Source organism: Hemicordylus capensis, chromosome 6 (assembly GCF_027244095.1).
Source record: "Hemicordylus capensis ecotype Gifberg chromosome 6, rHemCap1.1.pri, whole genome shotgun sequence".
NCBI lineage: Eukaryota > Metazoa > Chordata > Lepidosauria > Squamata > Cordylidae > Hemicordylus > Hemicordylus capensis.
The window spans coordinates 92,825,852-92,850,513 of NC_069662.1; the positions used below are offsets into that span (position 1 = coordinate 92,825,852).

General features: G+C 43.9%; 1 protein-coding gene across 7 annotated transcripts in view; it reads right to left on the minus strand.

Moving 5' to 3' along the window:
* The window catches only part of PPP1R17 (protein phosphatase 1 regulatory subunit 17), a 35,230-nt gene extending 21,623 nt beyond the window's left edge, over positions 1-13,607 (minus strand). For 3 of the 7 annotated variants that reach the window (XM_053264834.1, XM_053264828.1, XM_053264835.1), the window contains exon 1: positions 2,106-2,274. The gene's annotated coding sequence lies outside the window, so the exon portion shown is untranslated. Of the gene's footprint in view, positions 1-2,105; positions 2,275-4,883; positions 4,931-11,545; positions 11,677-13,533 lie in introns of those variants that run through there. The other 4 variants (XM_053264829.1, XM_053264830.1, XM_053264833.1 and 1 more) reach the window with 4 other exon arrangements.
* Between the last annotated feature and the right edge of the window lie 11,055 nt (positions 13,608-24,662).

Consider the following 24,662-nt stretch of genomic DNA (forward strand, 5'->3'; position numbering starts at 1 on the left):
TAAATGTAAGTGCTATTGCTGTTCTTCAAAATCTGAACTTTTGTATGGTGTACCTAAGGGCTCCATATTGTCTCCGATGTTATTTAACATCTACATGAAACCGTTGGGAGAGATCATCAGGAGATTTGGTTCAGGGTGCTATCAGTATGCTGATGACACCCAAATCTATTTCTCCATGTTAGCATCATCAGGAGAGGGCATAACCACCCTAAATGCCTGTCTGGAGGCAGTAATGGGTTGGATGAGGGATAACAAACTGAGACTGAATCCAGATAAGACGGAGGTACTCATTGTGCGGGGTCGGAACTCGAGAGACAAGTTTGATCTGCCTGTTCTGGATGGGGTCACACTTCCCCAGAAGGAACAGGTACGCAGTCTGGGGGTGCTTCTGGATCCAAGTCTCTCCTTGGTGTCCCAGGTTGAGACAGTGGCCAGAGGTGCCTTCTATCAGCTTCGGCTGATACGCCAGCTGTGTCCGTTTCTTGAGACAGACGACCTCAAAACAGTGGTACATCTGCTGGTAACCTACAGACTGGATTACTGCAATGTGCTCTATGTGGGGCTGCCCTTGTACGTAGTCCGGAAACTACAGTTGGTCCAGAATGCGGCAGCCAGGCTGGTCTCTGGGTCATCTAGGAGAGACCATATTACTCCCATATTGAAGGAGTTACACTGGCTGCCGATATGTTTCCGGGCAAAATACAAGGTGTTGGTCATAACCTATAAAGCCCTAAATAGCTTGGGCCCTGGGTTTTTAAGAGAACGGCTTCTTCGTAATGAACCCCGCCGCCCATTGAGATCATCAGGAGAGGTCCGTCTGCATTTGCCACCGGCTCATCTGGTGGCTACTCAGGGATGGGCCTTCTCCGTTGCTGCCCCAAGGCTTTGGAATGTGCTCCTAGTGTAATAAGAGCCTCCCTATCTCTGACAGCCTTTAAAAAGTCCTTAAAGACGCATTTCTTCACCCAGGCTTTTAACTGATATTGTTTTGATTGTTTTGAATGTTGTTTTTAGAATATTGTTTTAAAAATTTTAAATTGTGTTTTACATTTCTTGCTTTTAAATTTTTGTTTTGTTTTGTTTTTGTTTTTAATTAATGTTTTACTTTTTAATCTTGTTGTAAACCGCCCAGAGACATAAGTTTTGGGTGGTGTAAAAATATGATGATGATGATGATGATGATGATGATGATGATGATGATGATGATGATTAATAATAATAATAATAATAATAATAATAATATAATGCCCTTATACAAAACTATGGTGTGGCCACACCTGGAGTACTGAGTACAATTCTGGTCACCACATCTAAAAAGGACATTGTAGAACTGGAAAAGTTGCAGAAGAGGGCAACCTAGATGATCAGGGGCCTAGAGCACCTTTCTTATGAGGCAAGGCTACACCACCTGAGGCTATTTAGTTTAGAAAAAGACGACTGCAAGGAGTCATGATAGAGCTCTATAAAATTATGCATGGTGTGGAGAAAGCAGATAGAGAGAAATTCTCCTCCGTCTCACATAACACTAGAACCAGGGGTCATCCTATGAAATTGAATGCCAGGAAATCTAGGACCAACAAACGGAAGTACTTTTTCACACAACGCATAATTAACTTGTGGAATTATCTGCCACGAGATGTGGTGACAGCCAACAACCTGGATGGCTTTAAGAGGAGTTTGGATAACTTCATGGAGGAGAGGTCTATCATTGGCTACTAGTTGGAGGGCTATAGGCCACCTCCACAGGGGCATAACTATAACAGGGCAAGGAGAGACAGTTGTCTGGGGGCCCCCTGCCATGACTGAATCCCCCAGCCATGCACCCGCCCTGGCTTCCTTCAGTTGCATTCATCCTCTGAAACTGATGTGAGTGTTAAGACCTGGAGCTACCAGTAATAAATAATTTAGGATGATGTTCTATTGTGCAGGGCATTTTAAAATCTTGTCTCTGGGCCCACTCCAACATAGGCGAAACTAGTGGGGGCAGCCACGGCATGTGCCCTAGGTGCCACTTGGGGGGGGGGCACCAGTGCCATGCTGCCCCCCCAATAATGACAATAAATAAATAAATAAATAAATAAATAAATAAATAAATAAATATTAACCTGTAGTCCCTTCAGGGGGCATCCTAAAGGCCATGGGGAGGGGCTGCAAAGGTTCCCTCCCCCCACTGGCCTCTTAGAACACCGCTGCAGCCCATCCCGGTCTGATTTCAGGCCTGTTCAGGCCTACAAAGATCAGTGCAGCAGCCATTTCGGAGGTTGCCGCACATGCTCAAAAGGCCTATGCTAGGCCTGGCAAGGCCTAGGATCTCGCAGGGACCTTTAAAAAAAAAAAAGGCCACTGCACATGCTCAAATGGCCTCTGTGAGGCCCTAGTCTAGTTTTTCCCCTGATCTAGGGAGTCAGAAGAATGCAATGGACCCAAGCATTTAAAAAACAGATATAGGTGGCACAAAAGTAAGTGGACAAAACATCCCTAAAAAAGATAATGTTGGTTTAATACCTTGTAAGCTGGCATAATTGAAGGGTGCGGGGGGAGGCAAGGAATAAAATGGAAATATTCACTTGCATGCTGTTTAATTCCCTATACAGAGCTCTATCTTTATCTGCATATATGTCAAGCAATCTGATTATAAGGTTTGTGAGATTTCAAACTTGGAAAGTGCCTGTCTTTAACTTGTGGTGCTTAAAAACAACAACAACAAACTGCTGTAAGAATTCACACCCAGAAATGCTGCATTTGCAATGTATTGCCATCCCTGTGTTGTGCAGTCTTACCATACTGATAAATGGCTTGTGTTTTGAAATAAGTGGTTAACATGCTGCAAGTTATTCCCTTCAATTTAGCTGAGTTGTACTCAAGTTTTTATTGCCTGTGCATCGCAAGTAGATTTGCTCAAGTTTCCTTGCCTTCTAAAAAAGTTATATTTTGGAATGTCTTTAAAAAAATCAATGCAACACCCTTTTTACTTCGAACACAATTGTTTTTAAAAGACACATTGAATAGTCATGCTTTGATTCTGATTGACTAGTGCATTTGATAAACTAGACATAAAGCTTACTGTCCAGTCTGCCTGTTGCTTTCCCATTGCAACCATCTCCCTTTAAGGCAAAAGCTGTTTGGACAGAAAAAAACCCATCACTTAATTTCTTGGAGGCAGCAGCAACCTGTAGTGAGGTGTGCTGATGTGGCAGAGCATTTGCTAAAGAGAGCTTTCACTGCTTAGCTCTATGGAGGCATGCCCAGCACATGGATTTGATGCGTTTCCTTGGGAAGGCGACTGGCACATATGTGCCACATGTATGGTTGTATGTGTGTATGCATGTGTGTGTTGCTTACAACCTGTTTCTCCTGAAAGTGTCTGAACTTGTATTTTTGAGCTGATATTATGGTAAAGTTATCTGAAAGATGGGTGTCAGATGTTTAGACAGGGGGTGCAATTTCTGTGCTTGCCCTAGGCGCTATTTTCCCTAGATACACCCCTGCACTACAACCTTGTTATGTATGCCCCTGCACCTCCAGGCTCAAAGGCAGGATGCCTCTGAGTACCATTTGCAGGGGAGTAACAGCAGGAGAAAGAGCATGCCCTCAACTCCTGCCTGTGACTTCCAGCGGCATCTGGTGGGCCACTGTGTGAAACAGGATGCTGGACTAGATGGGCCTTGGGCCTGATCCAGCAGGGCTCTTCCTATGTTCTTATGTTCTTAGACCAATGGCCTGACTCTAAATATGGCAGCTTCCTATGTTCCTAGCATCTCATATAACCTTTGGTTTCGCCATTCTTGTACAAGCTAACAATTAACAATAGAGTAGTTAATGGCTTTATCAACTGATAACACAAATCCAAAGTCCATCAGATCAAAGCATTAATTATAGCCAGAGTGTTTGATTCCCTAGTGGCAACTGTTATTTAGATTCTTATCAAACTTTCCAAAGTCTATCCACTATCTATTAACTTGTTATATGATATTTAATATTAGGCTCAATGCAGGCTTATGCTCCTGTAATTTTAATAGTTACTTGGGAGACACTGATAGTATTCTCATCACATTATGATGATGATAAGGATTTCAACAGTAGCGGAGGCAAGATGCCCTGAAGGTTCCTGGAGTCCCGCCTCCTGTGTGTTAGCAGGAAACACATACCTATTCTTTTCCATGGGTGTAGCCAACATTGACCTGGCAGAGATAAATGTCTCCTGGGTATCAATGTCCAGGGACCACCTGTGCCCCCCCCCCTTGCCCTCCCAGGTACCCTTCAGCCCCAGCCCCCCAAGGCATCCAGCAGGCAAATGAAGTGCTCACTGGTTGGGAGAGAATGATGAGTGGCCGTTTGTGTTCTGATCCAGCCAAGCCCCTTGCTCTGTGTGGAGGAATAGCGTCTATACCACCGCTTGCCACCATGTGTAGAGGATCTGCCTTGCTAACACAAGACATGGATTTTTCCCAAAATTACAACTTTAACTGCTGCCACCAAGTACATAAGAACATAAGAACAGTTGATCTGGCTCTTCCTCGCTGCTGCCACTGCCACTGCCACCATGCCCACTCATTCCCATCAGGCCACTGACAGGCCCGGGCCCATCCCTTGAGCTTCCTTCTTTCTCCGCTTCCCTAACTTCTTTTTCGCTCTTTATATCTCCTCCACTCGATCTTCGCCTCTGTCTTTCTTCCCCTCCCTTCTCTCTCTCCCTCTCCCTCTCTCTCCCTTCCTGAGTTAACAGATCTTGTTCATCTTATTTCCTCAGCTAATTCATACAACGGCAGCCTCCTTCTCCTGAAGGGGCTCTTTCCTCCCTCCTGACCCCTCTCTTCACAGACCTCTGCCCACTATACTTTTATAGATAAGGATGTCAATTCCTATCAAGAACATCTTCTGACCAGTAACAGTTGCATTTCAACTGTCCTTCACCATTACACGCTCCTCCTTCATATCTGCATATGGAATCCCCACTGCCCAGTCACCACGATGCCACAGGCTCCTCCTCCCTATCTGCATGTAGAATCCCCACTGCCCACTCAGGTGCTTCTACTCACGAACTCTTGCGAGAGCTGCCACGCACGGGATTAGCCATGGGTACGCCTTAGAGAATTATACCCTGTTTCCCCGAAAGTAAGACCTACCCCGAAAGTAAGACCTAGCAGTAATTTCTGATGTACCGCTAATTGCCCTAGTGCATTTTTGGGGGCTAAAATTAATATAAGACACTGTCTTATTTTTGGGGAAACACGGTATATATATCGATGTGGTCAAAAACACATTCACTAACCTTACTCTTACTGAGCCCTAACTTAGAGTCCTTGATGAACACTTTTAGCAACTCTGGCTCATTCCTTCTCTTGTCCTGGTCACAGTACAGGCCTGAGATTCAATCCAGCCTGGTTCTTCTGTGATTTCAGATCTTTCTACATCCACAGCACTGATTTTCTCAGCCTGGGCTAGCAATGACTGGCCTCAGATCCTCCACTTGGACTGACTTAATTCTTTCAGCTTTCTGACTTCTGATCCCCAGCTGCACTTCTTCTGATTTCTTCCAGGACTCTCCAACTCTGATTTCCAAAATTCTACTGAACTGTGCTAAAAGCAACCTCCTATAGATACATAAATTGTCCCAACAGTTCTTCTTAAACAATCCAATCTGTATAACACAAAGTTCTCTCCATTTTTCAAAATTTTCCGTCCTTCCAAAATTAGACTGTCAAACAGTTCTTTCTCAAAGTGAAACTTAAAAACAGCAGGCATGAACTCTTGACCCTGCCAGCATTTTTTGCAACATAGGGATTTGCAAACATATTAACACAGATATCCTATTTACAATAATGAAGAGGTTTGTGCATATTAATACAATTTTATAAGGCTTATTTACAACAAGAAGAGGTTTGGGAATATCAATTAAATAATAATACAATTCATTTACAAAATCAAGAAGTCTAGGCCTCGTTCCTCCACACTCTGAGATCAAAAGCATTGCACTGGTGACAGGCCACTGGCACTGAGGCATGGATGCATGGTGCTCAAGAGGGACGTAGATGTCAACTCTCTGCTCCCAGAAAGCTCCTGCTTTCCTCGTTCTCTCTGAGTTCAAGGTAGTAAAAAGCACCAAAGAAGCCCCACCATGGTTACCCACTTCCCGTGCAAAGCAAGCAAGGCCTTCTTCTTCTTTTTTTTTTTTTGTGGGCAGCTACATTTGGGGGGCTTAATTACAAGATTTTTCTAGAGACCTGAGGAAGAAAGCCAAAGCCTAAAGAATGGCAACTGTAGCACCGTGTGCTGTGTACACTAACATTTTTAAAAGTAATATCCAAAATCTCCCACAAAGGCAAAACACAGATAGAGGCTATTCACATGATGGTAGAAAATCAGGCTAGCCTCCGCCAGCCCGATTGACTACCATCGTGAGAACCACCGGGCTCAGCTGCGAGCCCGGTAGTTCTTAAGCGAGTCACCCGGTTAAGTAGCCCAGTGCTTAAACCGGGTTTGTGGAGCGAGCACTCTGCAAAACCCGGTTTTAGCCATCATGAGTTGCAGCGGTGCGGCTCCGTGCCATGGTAACTCACGAGTAGACCCCTGACCGGGAGGCTCAAATGCAGCCTCCTGGCTCAGGGGTCTCTCCAGTACGGCCCCCGAACTCCCTAGCCTCCGCTGGCTCCGTGACAGAGTCGGCAGACTGGCAGGTCGTCTGGGGAGAGAGCGGGCTAAGCCCACTCTTCCCTCTAACCCTCTGGAGGCGGGTCTCGTTGACCGCGAGACCCACCTCATAGTGTTTTACCATAGACAGGTAGGAATTGTGTGTAAACAGGGACAGCTAGTTTGAAAAGTTCCTCTGCCCTGTGCATATGTTCCATGGTTAATTCAGCCCTGCGCTTAACAGTCCCTTATAGATGGATCTTGTAAATGGATCATTGGACTTGGTTTCACACAGCCAACTTACATTCGGAACTCTTAGGGGGAAGAATTGTTTTATAGCAGGGGTAGCTATACATACTCTTCTTTTCTAGGCTGAGAAGTGGGGACAGTCCTGCAAGTTCACAACAAAAGGCAGTAGTGCATAGCACTGGTTGGCTGCTGCAGGTATTAATTCCATCTCTACAGCAGTCTGTACTTCAAAGTTTCCTTAATAATGATGAACAAGGTGACAAATGAATAGATACACATATTTGCATTTGATTCACTGGCATGCACAGCTGTCATTTCAGCTGTAAACCTGGGAGGAAGCTGAGCTCACATCACAGCCCATTTTTAATATTAAACCTATCTCCTCCCTTAATTTCTAATGACTTTTCAACATTCTGAACACATATCGACCAGCTCCTTGAGCTGCAATATACATGGATATCTGCAAATGGTGGCATAAAGTGGGAGGGGGGATCACCTAATTGCTGGGGAGATGGTTCAGATTTGGTTGTGTTTTGTTCCATCTTTGGCTGATAGATCATAGATAGTTCTTTGTGGATTGCAAAGTACTTTGCTTGTCTTCAAGGACTGATATAAAAATTAATAATATGATTATTGCAATGCATGTATAGATTTGTGTATGCCTGTGGGGAACACATCCTATATGCCTGATGCCCTGTGGCTTTTTAAATGGCAGCTATGCATATTTTATAGGGTTCACGGCCTGCTCTACTTATGCACAAGCTAAAATCTGAGTTGTAACCCTACAGTCTTCCAGGAGGAAAACAAAGCAGCAGGCTGCCTCCAACAGGGCAAGGGACAGACTGTGATTCTTGGAATTATTATCATGTGTTAAGAGAGACATCTGTCACACCTGCCTTTTTGTGGACACTGATCATTTCTTCCTGTATGTGCTCAACACTGCTAGGGACCAAAGATCCACCATAAACTCTAGTCTCCTAGAGAAGAAAATGAAGTTGTTTACAATTGCTCTCCCATCCACAGAGTTCGTACTATAGTTTTGGAGTGGAGAGCTGGTCTTGTGGTAGCTAGCATAAATTGCCCCCTTTACTAAGCAGGGTCTGATCTGGTTTGAATTTGGATGGAAGACTACATGTGAGCACTGTCTGCTGTAAGATTTTCGCCTTAGGGGATGATGATATAACTCAGTGGTAGAGCACCTGCTTGCATGCAGAAGGTCCGAGGTTCAATCCCTGGCATATCCAGGTAAGATTGGAAAAGACTCCTGTCTGAAACCTTGGAGAGTTGCTGCCATTCAGGATAGACAGTACTGAACTAGATGGTTCAATGGTCTGACTTGGTGGAAGACAGCTTCCTATGGTCCTAATGATGTAACTCTTCTGTGGATCTCCTTTATCTTCAAAGCTCAATGGTAAGAGGGCTCATGACTAGGAAAATGGCCCCGTTGCACTTGTTTTACAAAATCAGCAACATTTACTCAGTCCATTTAGGTATATTAATGTTATAAATCCATGTAGGGTTCATTTTCTGTATTACCAAAGAAATGCTGTCACTCTTACCACCAGCCAATTCTTACATTTTGCTGTGGTATCTGGCCAATTACAATTCACAAGTTCATGGGAGACAGAGGGCCCCAGTTTGATTTTCTTTGTGCCAGCAGCAATCCATAGGGTGATTCAAAAGTAAGCTACATATACAAGTTGACTATATGACTCTGCAAAACCATGAACATCTCAACTGTACACATTTCACAAGTCCTTGTAATCATGTTGTGAGGAATGCCACTGATGCTTGTGCTAGCCTAAGATTTCCCTTTACCACTTATACAAGGCATGTGGCAAATATAAGTAGAGTGGTAACACAATTGTTAACCCCTTGATTTCCCACACTTTCACCAGCTGTTCCCTTTTGCTGGTGCAGATACCTTAAGGGACAGAGTTAAAGGGAGAAAGAAGGAGCTTGGGAGGGACTCATAGGAAGAAGGATTAGAGTCCAGAGCAACGGGGCTTAATGCCAGTAGGTGTTGTTAGAGCTTGTGTCGTAGAAACCCTTAGCACCAGCAGCACCTTGCATTAGTGAAAAAAACAACAACTATTGACTGAACAGTTCCATAATATTAAGTTCTGTTCTTTAATCGTCAACCACTCCAAAACCAATATATCACCCCCACTGAGGTGGGCATCAGGGTCAGTATCATTAGGCAGGTGCTGAGTGCCAAACTCCTCAGAAGAGCCCATGACTGATCCTCAAGACTTCCTCGGTGTCTATAGCTCTATGTGGAAATGATGCACCCAGGGTCCACCCAGACAGAGGGGCCCCATGTAGGACAGTTTGTTGAGGGTCCCCTTAAACCTTGCTACTGTCTTCATGGAAGGGAGGGGAGTCTGGTTTTTCGCTAGTGTTTCTGCCCTTATAGGTATAGTACTCCCAGAAAGAAAACAAGATTGTTACATATGAAACCACCTTATACTGAGTTAGAACACTGATCCATCTAGCTCACTGGTAACAGCTCTCCAGGATCTCAGTAGGCCGTTCCTACCCATACCTGAAGATGTCAAGGACTGAACCCAGGACCTTCTAAAAGATATTTGTTCTACCACTGAATTACAGCCCACCCTATACTTTCAGGGCAGGTCACATGAGACACACCCACTTCATCTTATAGATCCCTGACAATACTTCTTAATAGGGATGTGCAGAACGTTCCGAGCTCAGAACATTCTGCCTAGAAATAGGCCATTGCGAGTGATCCGACCCAAAACGGAACACCCTTTAAATGTTTCGAAGGAATGTTCTGGACATTTGCATTCCTTTCCAAATGCCCAAAACATTCCATTCCAAATACCCACCCTTCAAATGGCCCTTCATTTGAAGGATGTTCCGTTTCAGGTTGGAACACTCACAACAGCCCATTTTGAGGCAGAACATTGCAAATTCAGAACTTTCAGCACATCCTTACTTCTTAAAATGGTTATAGAACTCTAGTTCCTTAAGGTAGAAAAGTGAAGGTCTCTAGATCTGCCTTGAACAATTTAATCCTAGATATATGCCTTAATCCTGGATATCAAGGTAGACTGTATGAATAAGTGATCTCCATGTCAGGCTAGTTGAGAAGACGAGAAACAACTTCTGTATCCAAAGTAGCTATTCAGGTACAGAAACAAATTACACTCTGTTGCTGAGAATGTATCTCTCTGAATGTAATGGAAATTACTACTTCCATATAATGCATTTAAGATTGGGATGCAATTATTCGCTTTGAAATAAACACACATAACATTTTCTCATAAACAAACACATGATGCATGGCAGGTATGAAGACATACTAATAAAACATTTTCAAGTAATATCTTAGGGGGAAATGAATGATTCAAATTTCCATTATGATCCACTAGCATTGTAGCAAAGCTTCAAGAACAGGATTAGAAACTTGTGAACTATATAGCCCCCCCCAAAACCCCTAAAAGCAATAGGAATTATTTGTTCATTTTAAAAAAAAAACTAACTTCTATAAGACTTCAGAAAACTAGAGAATACGTACTTAAAAGCATGATGTTTTTTCTTTCTTTGTCTAGTTGGCAATTTTGCAAGGCATGGAATACACATGCACACACACTCCATATAGAGGATAAAAGTGATTTAAATTAGCCCCTTCTACAGAAAACATTTTAATGTATTTCAAAGAAAGCTAACTTGAAATATCCAGCTAGAAGAAGTGCAATAACCACAATAAACAAACTTTGGCTTAGTTTGTGTAAGAAAGGCACCATAAATAAGGAGCAAATGCAATGTTTTCACTTAATTCCAAATAAAGTTTCTACACCTGGAAGCTATTGCTCAGAATACTTTTGGATCCTTGATTCTTCTTAGAATTAAACCAATTTCACCCCAAGGATATAAAATTCATGATAGCACCCTGAGCCTAAACATATTTTTTGGATGTTATCTTAATGATAACTTTGGAACTATAAACATGGTGTAAATCAACATCCATCTGAATACTTGAAGCTTAATTAGTTTGTGGAGCACATTATTCTAAAAGGAGTTTAGTTATAGTTGCAAGTGAGTTAAGCTAAAATATTCCAATTTGAGCTAATTTTTACACTGCAATACCAACAGTTGAATTGCAAACATGTTTACTCTGAAATAAGCCCCACTGAGCTCATTGGAATTTACTCCAGGTAAGTATATAGAGAATTGCAGGCTCTAATGATATTCACTTACATAAGGCTAAGTCTCATTGAACTGAGTGGAACTTACTTCCAAGTAAAAGTGCAATCAGACTGCAACTTACTGTTAAGTATGACTTGACCTCAGTCCAAATACATTTGGAAATACTTCCATTTATTATTGATACTGACTTGCACATCAGTGTGTTTATGACTGAACTGAACTGCCCAACATCCAAACAACTCAGACAAGAAGGGTGAAAATCTAGCTGAAGATATCATTCATATAAATGATCATATTTTCTCTCTCTCTAAAATAACTGGCATGAACTTCTCTCCCAGTTCACAGCTCGATCAGTTTTCAGTTCTTTTCAGATAGAATAATCTGTTTGCACACTTTGAATCTACCCGCCAGAACAGCTGATCTGTGACTTTTTTTTTTGTTTCTTTTTGGGGGGGAAAGAATCTCCCCCCAGTAAAAGTGCTGAAGAACTTACCAACCAGTGGAGCTGGGATAGGTGCGATACGGAGTCAGTGTTCACTGGAGCAAGAACTTTCTCCTCTGCTGGCACCGAGTGCTTCTGCACGCCTTATCTAGGGAGCACCAGTAGCAGTTGCTATGACAATGCTTTGTTTCCAAAGTACCCCAGGAAGGGAGAAAAGAGTAACCTTTAGTCTGTGCACTAGCAGATTTAATGATGTGATGCTTGTTGATTTTCAAATTAGTGTCATAAGGAGGCAGGAAAGCACACAAATATCAATTCCAAAGGAAAATATATCTCACAAAAACAATTAGCTAAAAGACCTTTTGTAACAGATGGTGGCAGAAACTGCCCAACTGTGTTGATGTGTGAATAAAGTAAGTTATATATGGGCAGAGTTAACAGAATTCTACACTTTTAATGAAAGTATAAAACCCAAATGCCCAACAGATCCAAACCATGCCTTTTCCAGAAGCTAACAAGCTACTGGGTGAGATACAGAGCTGTGTCGTGATGAGAGGAGGCAGGGAACTGGTCTGGAAGTGACACTTAAACATTCAGAGCAAGGTACGTCGTGTCTAGGAATGAGGTTTCGCTGACGACTGTGGTGGTTATGTATGTTTATGGATTGGCTTGTTACACAAACTTGGCACACTGGTGCCATTTAGGGAACCAGGTGGGGAGTCTTCTGTGGCTACTGTGTACTTGCCAGTCATGACCATGATTGGCTATTTTAGCCCATGGATTTAGACAGAGATTTTATTTGGAATGGGAAAGACATACAAACATGCCGAGTCTCTGGAAAGCAGGAGGAAACTTTCTGCCCAGCTGGCAGTGTTATGAATTGGAGTCCTTTAACCATTCACATGAAAAAGGTTTAACCTGAGCCATTTCCTTTCAAAAATACAGCAGCATCAGAACTGCTGACAACTCATTGTTCCCATTTCAGTACTCTTTCTGTTTGATGGCCACATATGGCCATAGCTTCTCCCATCTCGAAATACAAAGGGCTCACATCATACAAACACTGGAGACTCTAATTATCTAGCATTCACTGCATCGTTCCAACAATCCAGTGGAAACCATTACCTCTTGGTTGCCACCTTCTAATATTAAATATGTATATAATCGTGAATGTGTTTGTCCAAACATTAAAAAGTTGCAACACTTGTGGAGTTGTAGGGGGCTCTTACAGGGACATGTTACGCTCTGGAATATCAATTTACATGCAAATCGTTGTATGTCTTCTTCTTGATCCCATTGAAATTAGTAGAGGTATGATCTTGTATGAGCTATGACCCAGAAGGGCAGTCATGATGTCTCTTAAGCAAATCCCCTCCAAAAGACATAAACACCTAGGGCAGGTAGCACATAGCCACATTGTTACACATTTGACTCCTTTAACCAGTCATATGAAAAAGGCTTACCTGGGCCATTGCACTCCCAGCCCCAATGAAGAGAGGGCACACTTAGTTGAAGCAAAATAGGGCCACTTTATTAATGCAGAACAGAATAAGACCTGCAACGAGGTACATAACTAACCAGAGTGTGGATATTCCTCCCATGTGGGACCACCTCCTAGGGAGGGCTGTCCCACACCAGGGTGAAGGGCCGGGTACTGATTCGGTCAGGTGCTAGCTCCTGACTTACTCTCACCATGAGGCTTTCCCCCACTGAGGGGGGGACAACCCGACCCACCCTCAACTCAAGCCGCCAAACTCTGAGCTGGTGAGTCAGAGCAGAGGCCATTCCCAACCCTTCAAACCACGAAAACCCTGAAGGACTGTTCCTTGCCCCCCCTCACCCCAAATGGCCCTCCAGCTGAACACTGTTAATCAAACTACCTACCAAGCAGCCACACTCTCCTGCCAAGTGACCAGTTCCTTCAGTGCCTCCCTATGACCCAAACCCAAAGGACTCAGTGAGAAGTAGGCAAAAAAGAAAGAAAGAAAGAAAGAAAGAAAGAAAGAAAGAAAGAAAGAAAGAAAGGGGGGGAGCCACACCTTGTGCCAATCCAATGTGATCCAAGAATTCCTACTTGGCCCCCACAGGCAACTGGCTATCTCTCACTGAGTACAGGACGGGTGGGAGGGTGCCAAGCTGCGGAGCGACTGCTCTGAATGGAGGCAGCTGGGACCCATTGGCCCGCCTCCTTCCCTCATTGGCTGGCCCCAGTCATGTGGAGGGGGAAGCAACATGGCACGTGTGCCTGCCTCATGTGATGGGGACATAACCCCGCACCCGCTTCATCACGCTGGCATGGCAGCGGGGACTGGCATTTCCTTTCAAATGTTCAATAGCACCAGAATAGCTGACAACTCTTTATTCCCATTACCCATTTTTCTGTAATGTTGTATCATCTAGTCCGGAATCCTGTTTCACACAGTTGTCCTTCAAATCCCTTTGTGGAGCCCACAGGAAAGAGGTAAGGGCATGCTCTCGCTATTGCTGTTGTTCCCCTGCAAATGGTATTTAGAGGCATCTTGCCTCTGAAGCTGGAGGTAAGCTATAGCCACCAGACTATTAACCATTCATAGACCTGATAGACATTGATGGACCAGTCCTCCATGAATTTGTCTTAAGCCCCTTTTAAAGCCATCCAAGATAGTTGACATCACCACATCCTGTGGCAGAGAATCCAATGTATTAATTATGTGCTATGTGGGAAAGTACTTCCTTTTGTTGGTCCTAAATTTCTTGGCCTACATTTTCATGGGATGACCCCCAGTTCTAGTGTTGTAAGAGAGGAAGAAAATTTTCTCTCTGTTTGCTCTCTCTACTCCATGCATAATTTTATACATTTCTATCCTGTCTCCCCATAGTTACCCCTTTTCCAAATTAAAAATGTGTGATGTCACACACAAAGGGGGCATGGCCTGGGCTGCCAAGAGTTGAGCGAGCATTCAGCTTGTCATTTCAGGCAGCGCCGGCTGTGTGATAGGACGTTTCCCCCTCTCACTCCATCTCTGGAGGGAGAGAAAGGGAAAAACATCCTATTGGGCAGCCAGCGCTGCCTGAAATGACAAACAGAGAGTTTGCCCAGGCTCCTGATCAGAGAACTCATCATAGTAGGTAGTAGGGTGTGTGTGTGTGTATGAGTCAGAGGAATGCACATATGCATGTGTATGTGAAAGTGTTTGACTCTGTGGTATTATCTAATATAATAATGTCCTTATACAACTCTCTGGTGTGCCCACATTTGGTCTTAAGGAGGACTATATCTTAAGGAGGACATTGTAGAACTGGAAAAGGTGCAGAAGAGAGCAACCAATATGATTTGAGGCCTGGAGCACCTTCTGTATGAGGCAAGGTTACAGTATTTGGGGTTTTTTAGTTTGGAAAAGAGGTGACTTTGCAGAGACAGGATAAAGATATATAAAATTATGTATGGAGTAGAGAGAGAGGCAGCTCTCGGCAGCCCGGGTGGGAGGGGGGAGTTTGCTCTGGGCTCCTCTGGAGACTGTGCCATACACCTGTGCATGTGACATCACATGCACGGGCATAACTGGAGGGGGCTGCCGAGAGGGGCCGTACCCAGGCCGCCATTGGGCTGGCTCTGCGGCTCAACAGGCTCCATTCTTTCAGGTGCCCAGGGACAATTATTCAATTATAGCTATGCCCCCGAGTTTAGCAAAAATTTTATTGATTGTAAAAAGCTGTTGTACGGTATGGTGGGTAAATGTGGGGCATTATGCTTTTTGTGGAGTTGGATGATTCATGATAGAGGGTTCCCTCTCCCAAACAGAGGGGGTACATTTGCTCTTAATTTGCATGTGATATATTTTAAAATATATAGACGAACTTCTCAATTCTTTGATATTTTTTTTTTTAAGCAGAGGCAGTGACGTGCGGTAGAGAGAAAGGGGGAGAAGGAGGAATAACTAATAAAGACTGACCATCTGTCAATCCAATCATTGTGACAGAAAAAAAAAACTTTGAAAACAGCACAACCTTAATTTGGATAAAGATGGGGGGGAACTCTACACACTAATTTTGAAAGTAATACATTTGTTTATTATACATCCCCGGTTTAATATTATTCAGAACTCATTAATTATTTTTTTTTAAAAAAAGGATCTTCACACTTAAAGAAACAGCAGGGTAAAAAAAAGAAAACCACAGACGGGCAGCTGGTGATGAAAATCTATACTTTTGAAGGTGTGGGGATAATGATGGTGGAAAACAGAAACAGAAGGTCTTTGGGCCCTTCCATTCATAATGAACCCAACACACAGATCCCCAAACAGAACCTCCAGGTGCTCAGAAGTCTGAAGTTTGCCTATAACAGCTGTTGGTTTAGAAAGCTGTTACAGCCACCAATAGAGCTCCCACTTTTAGCTTTCTCAGCACCACCACCACCATAATCACCACCACAACCCAGCTACTTGTTGCATAGAAATGACTTTTCCTCTACAAGAAGCAACTTTAACTGAGAAACAAGAGTTTGATATTTATTACTAACTGAAACATAGGCTAAGAAAACAAGAAACAGACTAACTGTCTCTTATGCAGTGAGAGGGAGAACCTCTCCAACAGAATTCAGGACAGCAAGTAAGAAGCTAGAAGGAGGGAGGAGCTTAGTCTCCACCCCCAAACCCAAACATAGACACAAATATATACAGACAAGCATGCCCCTAGACAGAAGTAGAGACAATATGCAGTAAATCCCAACACTACTCACTTTCTGGCAGCACCGGGTCAAAGAACAAGAAACTTACTGTGATTCAATCAATCAGTAGCTACTGTGCATGAGGAGGGAGAGTTGGTCTGGAAGGGAGAACTAGTCTTGTGGTAGCAAGTGTGCATTGTCTCTTTTGGTAAGCAGGATCCACCCTGGTTTGCATTTGAATGGGAGACTGCATGTGTGAGCACTGTAAGATAGTCCCCTTGGGGGATGGGGCTCTCTGGGAAGAGCACTTGCATGCAGAAAGTTCTAAGTTCCCTCCTTGGCATCCCCAAATGGGGATGAAGGAGACTCCTGCCTGTAATCTTGGAGAAGCCACTGCCAGTCTGTGTAGACAATACTGAGCTAGATGGACCAATGGTCTGGCTCGGTAGAAGGCAGTTTCCTATGTGCCTATGGAGGCTGTCTTTTGGGTTCCAATGATCCTGAACAAGCCACAATGTGATGGCTACTTAAAATCTATATATTTTAAGCCCACTTCATGCAGCAAACAGTTTGTAACACAACATGGATGCAGTGGCTTTTTCCATGCCACTGCAATTATTGGGAGGGGACTTACAGTATCTTGGAGCATATTATTGGATCCCTGTGGTGAGGCATGATACCAAATTTACCCCAAATAGAAGATGACACTGAATTTAAGAAGACCCTCTTTAAAAATAGAGGCTAAACACAGATTATACCTGTATTTACCCGAAAGGAGCACAACTCTGGATTTAAGACAAAGATCTTGGAGGGGAAATCTAGATTCGGGTAAACATGGTATAAGTAACTGTATCATTATCATGGTGAATTCATCTCCATCAGGCATCACACTACAGATATTTAAGAAGCAAGCCTGGATCCAAAGTGGGGTCATGTGAACACTGGGGAGAGCAGTGCATGAAGGCCAAACTTTGTTTTCTCATTTTGCCACAGCAGTTCTCATGGATGAAGACACAAGCCATTTTAGCAACTGGTCTTTTTGGCAGTGGGAACTGCTGCAGCAATAAAACAACAACAAGTATTTATATACCGCTTTTCAACAAACGTTTCCAAAGCAGTTTACATAGAGAAATAATAAATAAATAAACAAGATGGATCCCTATCCCCCAAAGGCTCACAAGCTAAAAAGAAACATAAGATAGACACCAGCAACAGTCACTGGAGAATGGAGATACTGTTCTGGGGGTAGATAGGGCCAGTTACTCTCCCTCTGCTAAATAAAGAGAATCACCATGTTAAAAAGGTGCCTCTTTGCCCAGTTAGCAGGGTAAAAGACAAGCAAGGCTCTTCCTTTTGTGTTTATAACTCTGTGCTATGGTTGCTACAAGAGCTTCTGAGATTATGTAGAGGTCTTGAGACCAACCTTTTATTCTAGATGGGTAGGTGTCTGTCAGATTCTTCTTGTAGGAGAGCAGACTCTTCCTGGACAAGCTGCTTAATGGTGGATGGCATTATATAGACCTCTGGCCAACAGACATTTTGTCAGGTGACCACACAGGCTTAAGCTGTTCTAGTAGGATGTCTCTTTCTTGAGATGCATCACAGATTTATATTTTTCTATTAAATAAGAGTTACTGTGACTGCATCTCCCAAGCTTGACTCAGTGTCACTGATAAGTGAAACCAAGGACAACTAACTTTTTCCTGTTAACCATACAGCTTGAAATGTTATTTGGCTATGTGTGTACATGTCAAACAGATTTCTTTTGTAACTCCCAAAACTAGAAATGCTGGGAGGATTTGTGGACACTAATTAATCTGTCTGAAGAGAGTTGGTCTTCTGGTAGTAAGCAGGGTCCTTGCTTGCTTGCTTGCATGCAGAAGGTTCCAAGTTCCTTCCCTGGCATCTCCAGATAGGGCTGAGAGAAATTTCTGTCTGTAACCTTGGAGAACACCTATAAAGATTAGAATTGTTTGGACAATGGTTTTTCCCGTGACACTCTATAGATGCAAAAGCTGGATTTTGAAGAAGCAAGATAGAAAAAGTATTGACGCTTTTGAACTTTGGTGATGGAGAAGACTTTTGAGGATAGCCTGAACAGCCAGAAAACAAACAAATGGATCATAGAACTAATCAATCCGGAATTTTCACTCGAGGCACAAAAGACCAGGCTCATACTTGGGACACATAATGTGAAAATCCAGCTCCCTTGAGAAGACTATAATGCTGGGGAAAGTTGAAGGAAAGAGAAGAAGAGGACGACCAGCAGCAAGGTGGATGGACTCGATTACAACAGCAATGAATGCACCACTGAGAGACCTTAAAGGCCAAATTGTACAGCTCATTCTAGAGAGAATCTATCTATGCAGTCACTAAGAGTCGACACCAACTTGACAGCACTCACTCACTCACTCTCTCACTCAATCAACCTTGGAGAAGCTGCTGCCAGTCTGTGTGGAAAATCCTGAGCTAGATGGATCAATGGTCTGACTCGATATATGGCAGCACTGTTCTCAGCTCTTCTCTAGAGTCATACACAGAGTCTTTCAGAAAAGTTGGGTTTTTTTTTAGATGACTGCCACTCATTGGGACTAGATTGGTAGAGGAAGTTGGTACTGTTTGCTCTGATTAACTTTTAGGCAGTTATTTTATATTTGTAAACTTTAAGGCTGCATTCACACATAACATAAAGCCAGAGGTTGATGAACCCACAGTTTCATTTTGAAACCGTAAATTGCATCATAGGCATTCATCCAGCCATGCTCAGGCAACCTCCAGTTTCAGGAGAGGGGAGCCCCTCCCTCTTCCTGGTCTGCCGAGGTCGATCCCAGCAAGCTCTGTAGTGCTTGCATCACCAGACTGTGGGCAAGGCATCAGCATGTCACCAGATCAGCTGCCATTGGCCATGATCTTAAAGGGGGTGTTCCAAGCGCGATCGTTTCTTTTTGGAACTGTCTTGCCCACCCTTGGCATGGTAAGGGCCTTTAAATCCCTTTAAATGCCATGCCATGACATGACATGCCAGCGCTTTTTTCTGACAACAATTGCTGTCAGTCCCACAACAAAATTGTCCTGCACAAGCATGATTTCAGGGGAGGATCTTGGGCGGGGGGGAGACCATTTCCCTGTTACTCAGAAAAGGGAAGGGAACATGATTACTTCCTAGGAAGGGATATGTATATGGGGGAGGGCAAAGGATCCTGTAAACTAGGATGCTCTTACAAGGGCTCACCCCGGCAAAGCAGTCCATGCAGACCAAACCACGCTCCTGCTCCCCTGGCAGCTTGCTGCCAGTGGACTTGTACTCACATGAGAGGGCCAGTCTACTGGTGAGGACCATAGAGTAGAAGACCTTTAGTCGTCTGTCAGACTGCACACTCATGAGCTGAGCTGACAGTGGGGCCTCCAGTCTCTCTGGTTAATGATAGAATGAGGTTGTCTCAATGGAACTTCTCAGAGTTCCAGCCTCAGGGGAGGTACATGGGGCCCGGGCTCGTGGGAGGGCTTTCTCTGTTGCAGCCCCCTCCTTATGGAACATTCTGCCTCCTGAGATTCATAATGCCCTCTCTCTTCTGTCCTTTAAGAAGCTCCTGAAGACCTGTCCTGCTGCCCAGCCCTTCTCATGAGTTAGCCTAGAGACTGCCCATATTCCTCCAAGGGGAAGGGGCTAGTTCCCCCTTCCCCAACTCATTTGTGGGGGGGAAATAGAAATCGGCTTTTCAAGAATCCCTGGTTGGGGCTGCTTTTCAACCCCAACCCCTGGTATTCCCTCCCTAACATATGTTCCTGTCAGGATGCTGTAATTGGGTGCTCTGGTTATGTTGCCACCTGGAGTGTTTGTGCTTGTGAACATACATTATTGTCGCTTCCTTCTCGGGGAGCAAAGCACTTAATGCCCATCCTGTCACTCCATCCCCTTTCCCTCCTGCTTGCCAGGAAGGGGAAGCAAAGGACAGAGTGGGAAGACGGCATTCTCCTTGTGAATTTGCTGCTTGACCGGCTGACAAGCTTGGGATGGGACATGGTGGTGTCCCTGTTATCAGGCAACTGCTTTGTCGGATCGGGAAAAGGAGGGGCTGGGCAAGTGCTTGGAGAAGCGGCCAGTGAGAAGCGCTGCAGGCATGCTCCTGGGCAGCTCTGTGCTGCCGTCTCTATGACTACAGTTCCAAGAACTGCATGGAACTGGGGTTATGGCACTGTTCACATTAGGAGCGGTGCTTCGGTGACCAAACTTCTGGTTTCGACAGCAGGCTTTAGTGCAAACTTCAGATTGGAGTTTGGAGAGGCAAACTGCAGGTTGTGTTTGTTTGTTTGTTTAATTTATTAGATTTTTATACCACCCTTCTGAAATGGCTCAGGGCAGTTTACAATTAAAAACAGAAACCATTAAAACCAATAAAAATTAAAACAGAGATATAAATATTAACACCAATTACAAAACATCTTAAAAAACAATTAAACTATCATAATAATTAAAACCCTGAAAGCCAGGTTAGCATTAAAACAATAAAAACTAATAAAAAACCCTGAAAGGCCAGGCCAAACAGATGGGTTTTTAGGGCTCTCTTGAAGGTCAGTAAGGGATTAAGATTATGAATATCTGCTGGGAGTGTATTCCACAGCCCGGGAGCAGCCACAGAGAAGGCCCACCTCTGAGTCGCCACCAAACGAACCAGTGGTAACTGGAGACGGACCTCCTCAGATGACCTTAACGTGTGGTGGGGATCATGTAAAAGAGTTTGGCTCAAAACCACAGTTGCACAAATGCAGGCATAATGGAGTTCCAACCTCTGCTCTGTTTAACTTCAGTTTCACATGACATCCAAATTTGGCCTAAGTCTTTTGGGGATGGATGAATATGAATGAATGAATGAAGTGCATACAATCTGTTCAGACCAGAGAGATATATTGCATGGCAATCTCTTCATTTCTCAAATATGAATAAGCTGTTCAAGTACCTTATCAGCAAGAAAAAGTCCATGGTACTTTCGTCTTCCTATGCATGCATAACACTGGCTTAAAGTGGTACTTTGTGGGATGAAACAGCTACTGGTTAATATAATAGGAAATAGATATGTGTTATGGGCATTGTGTTCCAGCCAATGCTAAGCTAATTCTATGGAGAGATACGCAGTCGAACTTAATGAAAGTTCCAGGTTATATTGCCATGACAATAGTTCACTAAGTCTCCTAAATTGTATTGCTGCCTAGAGAGCCTCTTTTGCCTGTGGTTTTAATGAAATGCATATTTGTTGACTAATTGAGAAGATGAGCAGAGGACAATCATTGTGATTTCATAGTGAAAGGTTTCATAAAGGCCTTTGAATTTATATTTTTGCATTGTAATAGTTGGGTTTTTTATTTTTTAAAAAGCCCTCATAACTGACTATCAAGTGTTTGTATTTTTTTCTATTGTTCTGCAGTACCATGAAGAGACAAACAGAAAAGATTTGGAAACACAGCCAATTTGGAAAGTGTTTATAGAAAGGTGAGAAATGTATTATGTATGTGTTGTGTATTTCATTACATAATAATCTAACAATGCCCCATGAGCTAAATTAAGCCTCCATGTTTAGAGGCAGTCTGCCTCTGATTACCTGCTGTTGGGGAAAGCAACAAGAGATGTCTTTTTCCATCTGACTGTGTTTGTTAGCTTCTGGGGAGCATCTAGAGTGCTGAAATAAACAGATGGCTGGCCTAGATAGACCATTGACCAGCACAGACACTTCTTATGCTCTTAAAAAGCCTGAGCCCGGATGATAGAATTTACAGTGACAAAGCATAAGATTGCTCCAAATTAGATCTAAGCATCTTCACAAATAGGGGCTTACATTCTATGCAGTGAGCTACCAATCCAAGGTAGAAGTGCACACTCTGCTTCCATGGCACTTTAAACTCTGCTGGAGCTGCTACCTCCCATCACTCCGAAAGGGAATCCCGTCAAAGTGTGATGACGCACTCCTTAGTAGGCCTCCCCACCTTCAGTAGCAGAGTGGGTGGAGTTCAAAGTGCTGTGGAAGGAGCACGTGCACCACTTCCTGGGACTGTCAGCTTGCTGCATAGAATCACTGGGTGCTAATCCAAGGTCACAATGCACCATCAGTGGGATGTCACATGAACATTCAACCAGTGGAGCTTTGGCAAATGGTTCATGCCTCCTCTCCATAATGATTTCAGGCAGTTTATATCAGGTCACAATGGTCCTAGTGGCAGGTGATAGATCATCCAGACTATGGCCCTTGCTATTGCTAAACAACTGCATCATCTAAATTGATATGGGCCTTTCCCAGATGGTGGGATTAAACACGGGATTAAGTGGGGTAAAGTGGAATGAGTTATGAGGTCATATATTAGCTGCATATATGTACAATAAAGATAATTCGGAGAAACCTGGAGATGAAGGAGGTTACTCTATTGAGGAGCAGTTGAGGGAACATGGGAGGAGAGGCAGAGTGGCTGTGGTCTATAGGAACAATAGCTTCTATACCAGGATCCCTGTTGAAGTGTGACCATATCGAATGAGTGTACAGTTTGAGTGTACAGAGTGTACAGAACTGAGACTATGTCCATGTCAAAATCCCAACAATTAGGAGCCATCAGGGCTTTTATTATGATTGGAACAAGGGGGAGAGGAATTTCACCCTTCTTCCTATGCTATTCCCCCAGTCAAAATTACCCCCAGGAGCTGCTGTGAGGTCTGCTTATGGGGGGAAAGCCTCTATGTTATTCTGAAGTCCAAGCTCCAAAGGCCACTTACTTTATTGCCTCTTGATTCACAGGCAGTGGGGTTCCATTTTGGCAATTTGATTAGGAGTAGAGGAGAATTACAGGGGTTTGGGGATAAACTTACCCCTGGTAGTCCCGTGCTCTTCCAGGTAGCTAGTAGCAGGCATTTCCCCCAAAATGCCCCTCCAATTATCTTAACATTATCATGCAGTGTGGCTCCAAAGGACATTTTGGAGGAAAATGGCAGCTTCACTGTCAGCTACCATTTCCCCCCAATCCCCTTCTGCTTCATGCTAGTGCCACCTTCCTTATGAGGCTAGACTACAGCATCTGGGGCTCTTTACCCTGGAAAAGAGGCAACTAAGGGGAGACATGATTGAAGTGTATAAAATTATGCATGGAGTGGAGAGGGTGGACAGAGAGAAATGTTTCTCCCTCTCTCACAACACTAGAACCAGGGGTCACCCCATGAAACTGAAGGCTGGGAAATTTAGGACCAACAAGAGGAAGTACGTTTTCATACAGTGCATAATTAATCTATGGAATTCCTTGCCATGCAATGTGGTGATGGCCACCAGCTTGGATGACTTTAAAAGGGGCTTAGACAAATTCATGAAGGACAGGTCTATCAATGGCTACTAGTCTGGTGGCTGCCTGTCAACTCCAGCCTCAGAGGCACGATGCCTCTCAATACCAGTTGCAGGGGAGCAACAGCAGGAGAGAGGGCATGCACATATCTCTTGCCTGTGGGCTTCCAGAGACATCTGGTGGGCCATTGTGTGAAACAGATGCTGGAGGACTAGATGGACTTTGTGCCTGATCCAGCAGGGCTGTTCTTATGTTCTTACAGTTTGGAGACCAAGGAAAGACTGGGACTTCTCTTGGTGTACCAATCACCCTGCTGCCCAACAGAGTCCCTAACTGTGCTGACAGATTTGATCCCCGGCTTGTTGTTGGAGTCCCCCAAGCTTGTGGTGGTGGGGTACTTCAATGTTCACTTCAGGACCAATTTGTCCAGGATGTTTTGGGGGTCCATAGCAGCCATGACAACTATGGGCCTATCTCTATGCTCAGGCAATATGTGCAACAAAGAAGCAATTCTTTTCTGCCCATATTGCATCTGCAAGCTCATGTCCAGCAGAGTTGTTCAAGGTTGTGAGAGTGTAGTTGGTGCCTCTCCATCCTGAAATCGGAATTTGGAACCATCAATTACCACTGTGACATTTTAAATGAATTATTTGTGAATAAAATCTCTCATATATGGGCTGACTTAGATTCAGACCCCTCAGTTACTGCTGTGTCTGATGTGTGAGTGTCCAGCAACTCCTCTTATATGGTTAGGCTGGATCACTTTCAGTTTGTGACTCCTGAGGATGTGGACAATCTTCTTCGAATGGTGCAGCCTACTACCTGTTCTCTTGATCCTTGTCTGATATGACTTATACTATCTGGCAGGGGGGTTGTTGTAGAAGGCCTGGTAGAGATTATAAATGCTTCTCTAAGGGAGGAAAGGGTGTTTCCTTGCCCTGAGAAGGCAATCATTAGACCTCTTCTGAAGAAGCCTGCATTGGATCGCTCAAAGTTAAGCAACTATAGGCCTGCCACCAACCTTCCGTGGCTGGGAAAGGTAATTGAGAGGGTGGCCTCCCAGCTCCAGGCAGTCTGGGAGAAAACAGATTATCTAGACTCATTTCAAACTGGCTTTTGGGCAGGCTATGGAGTGGAGATTGCCTTGGTCAGCCTGTTGGATTATTTACAACTAGGAACTGACAGAGAGAGTGTGACTCTGTTGGTCCT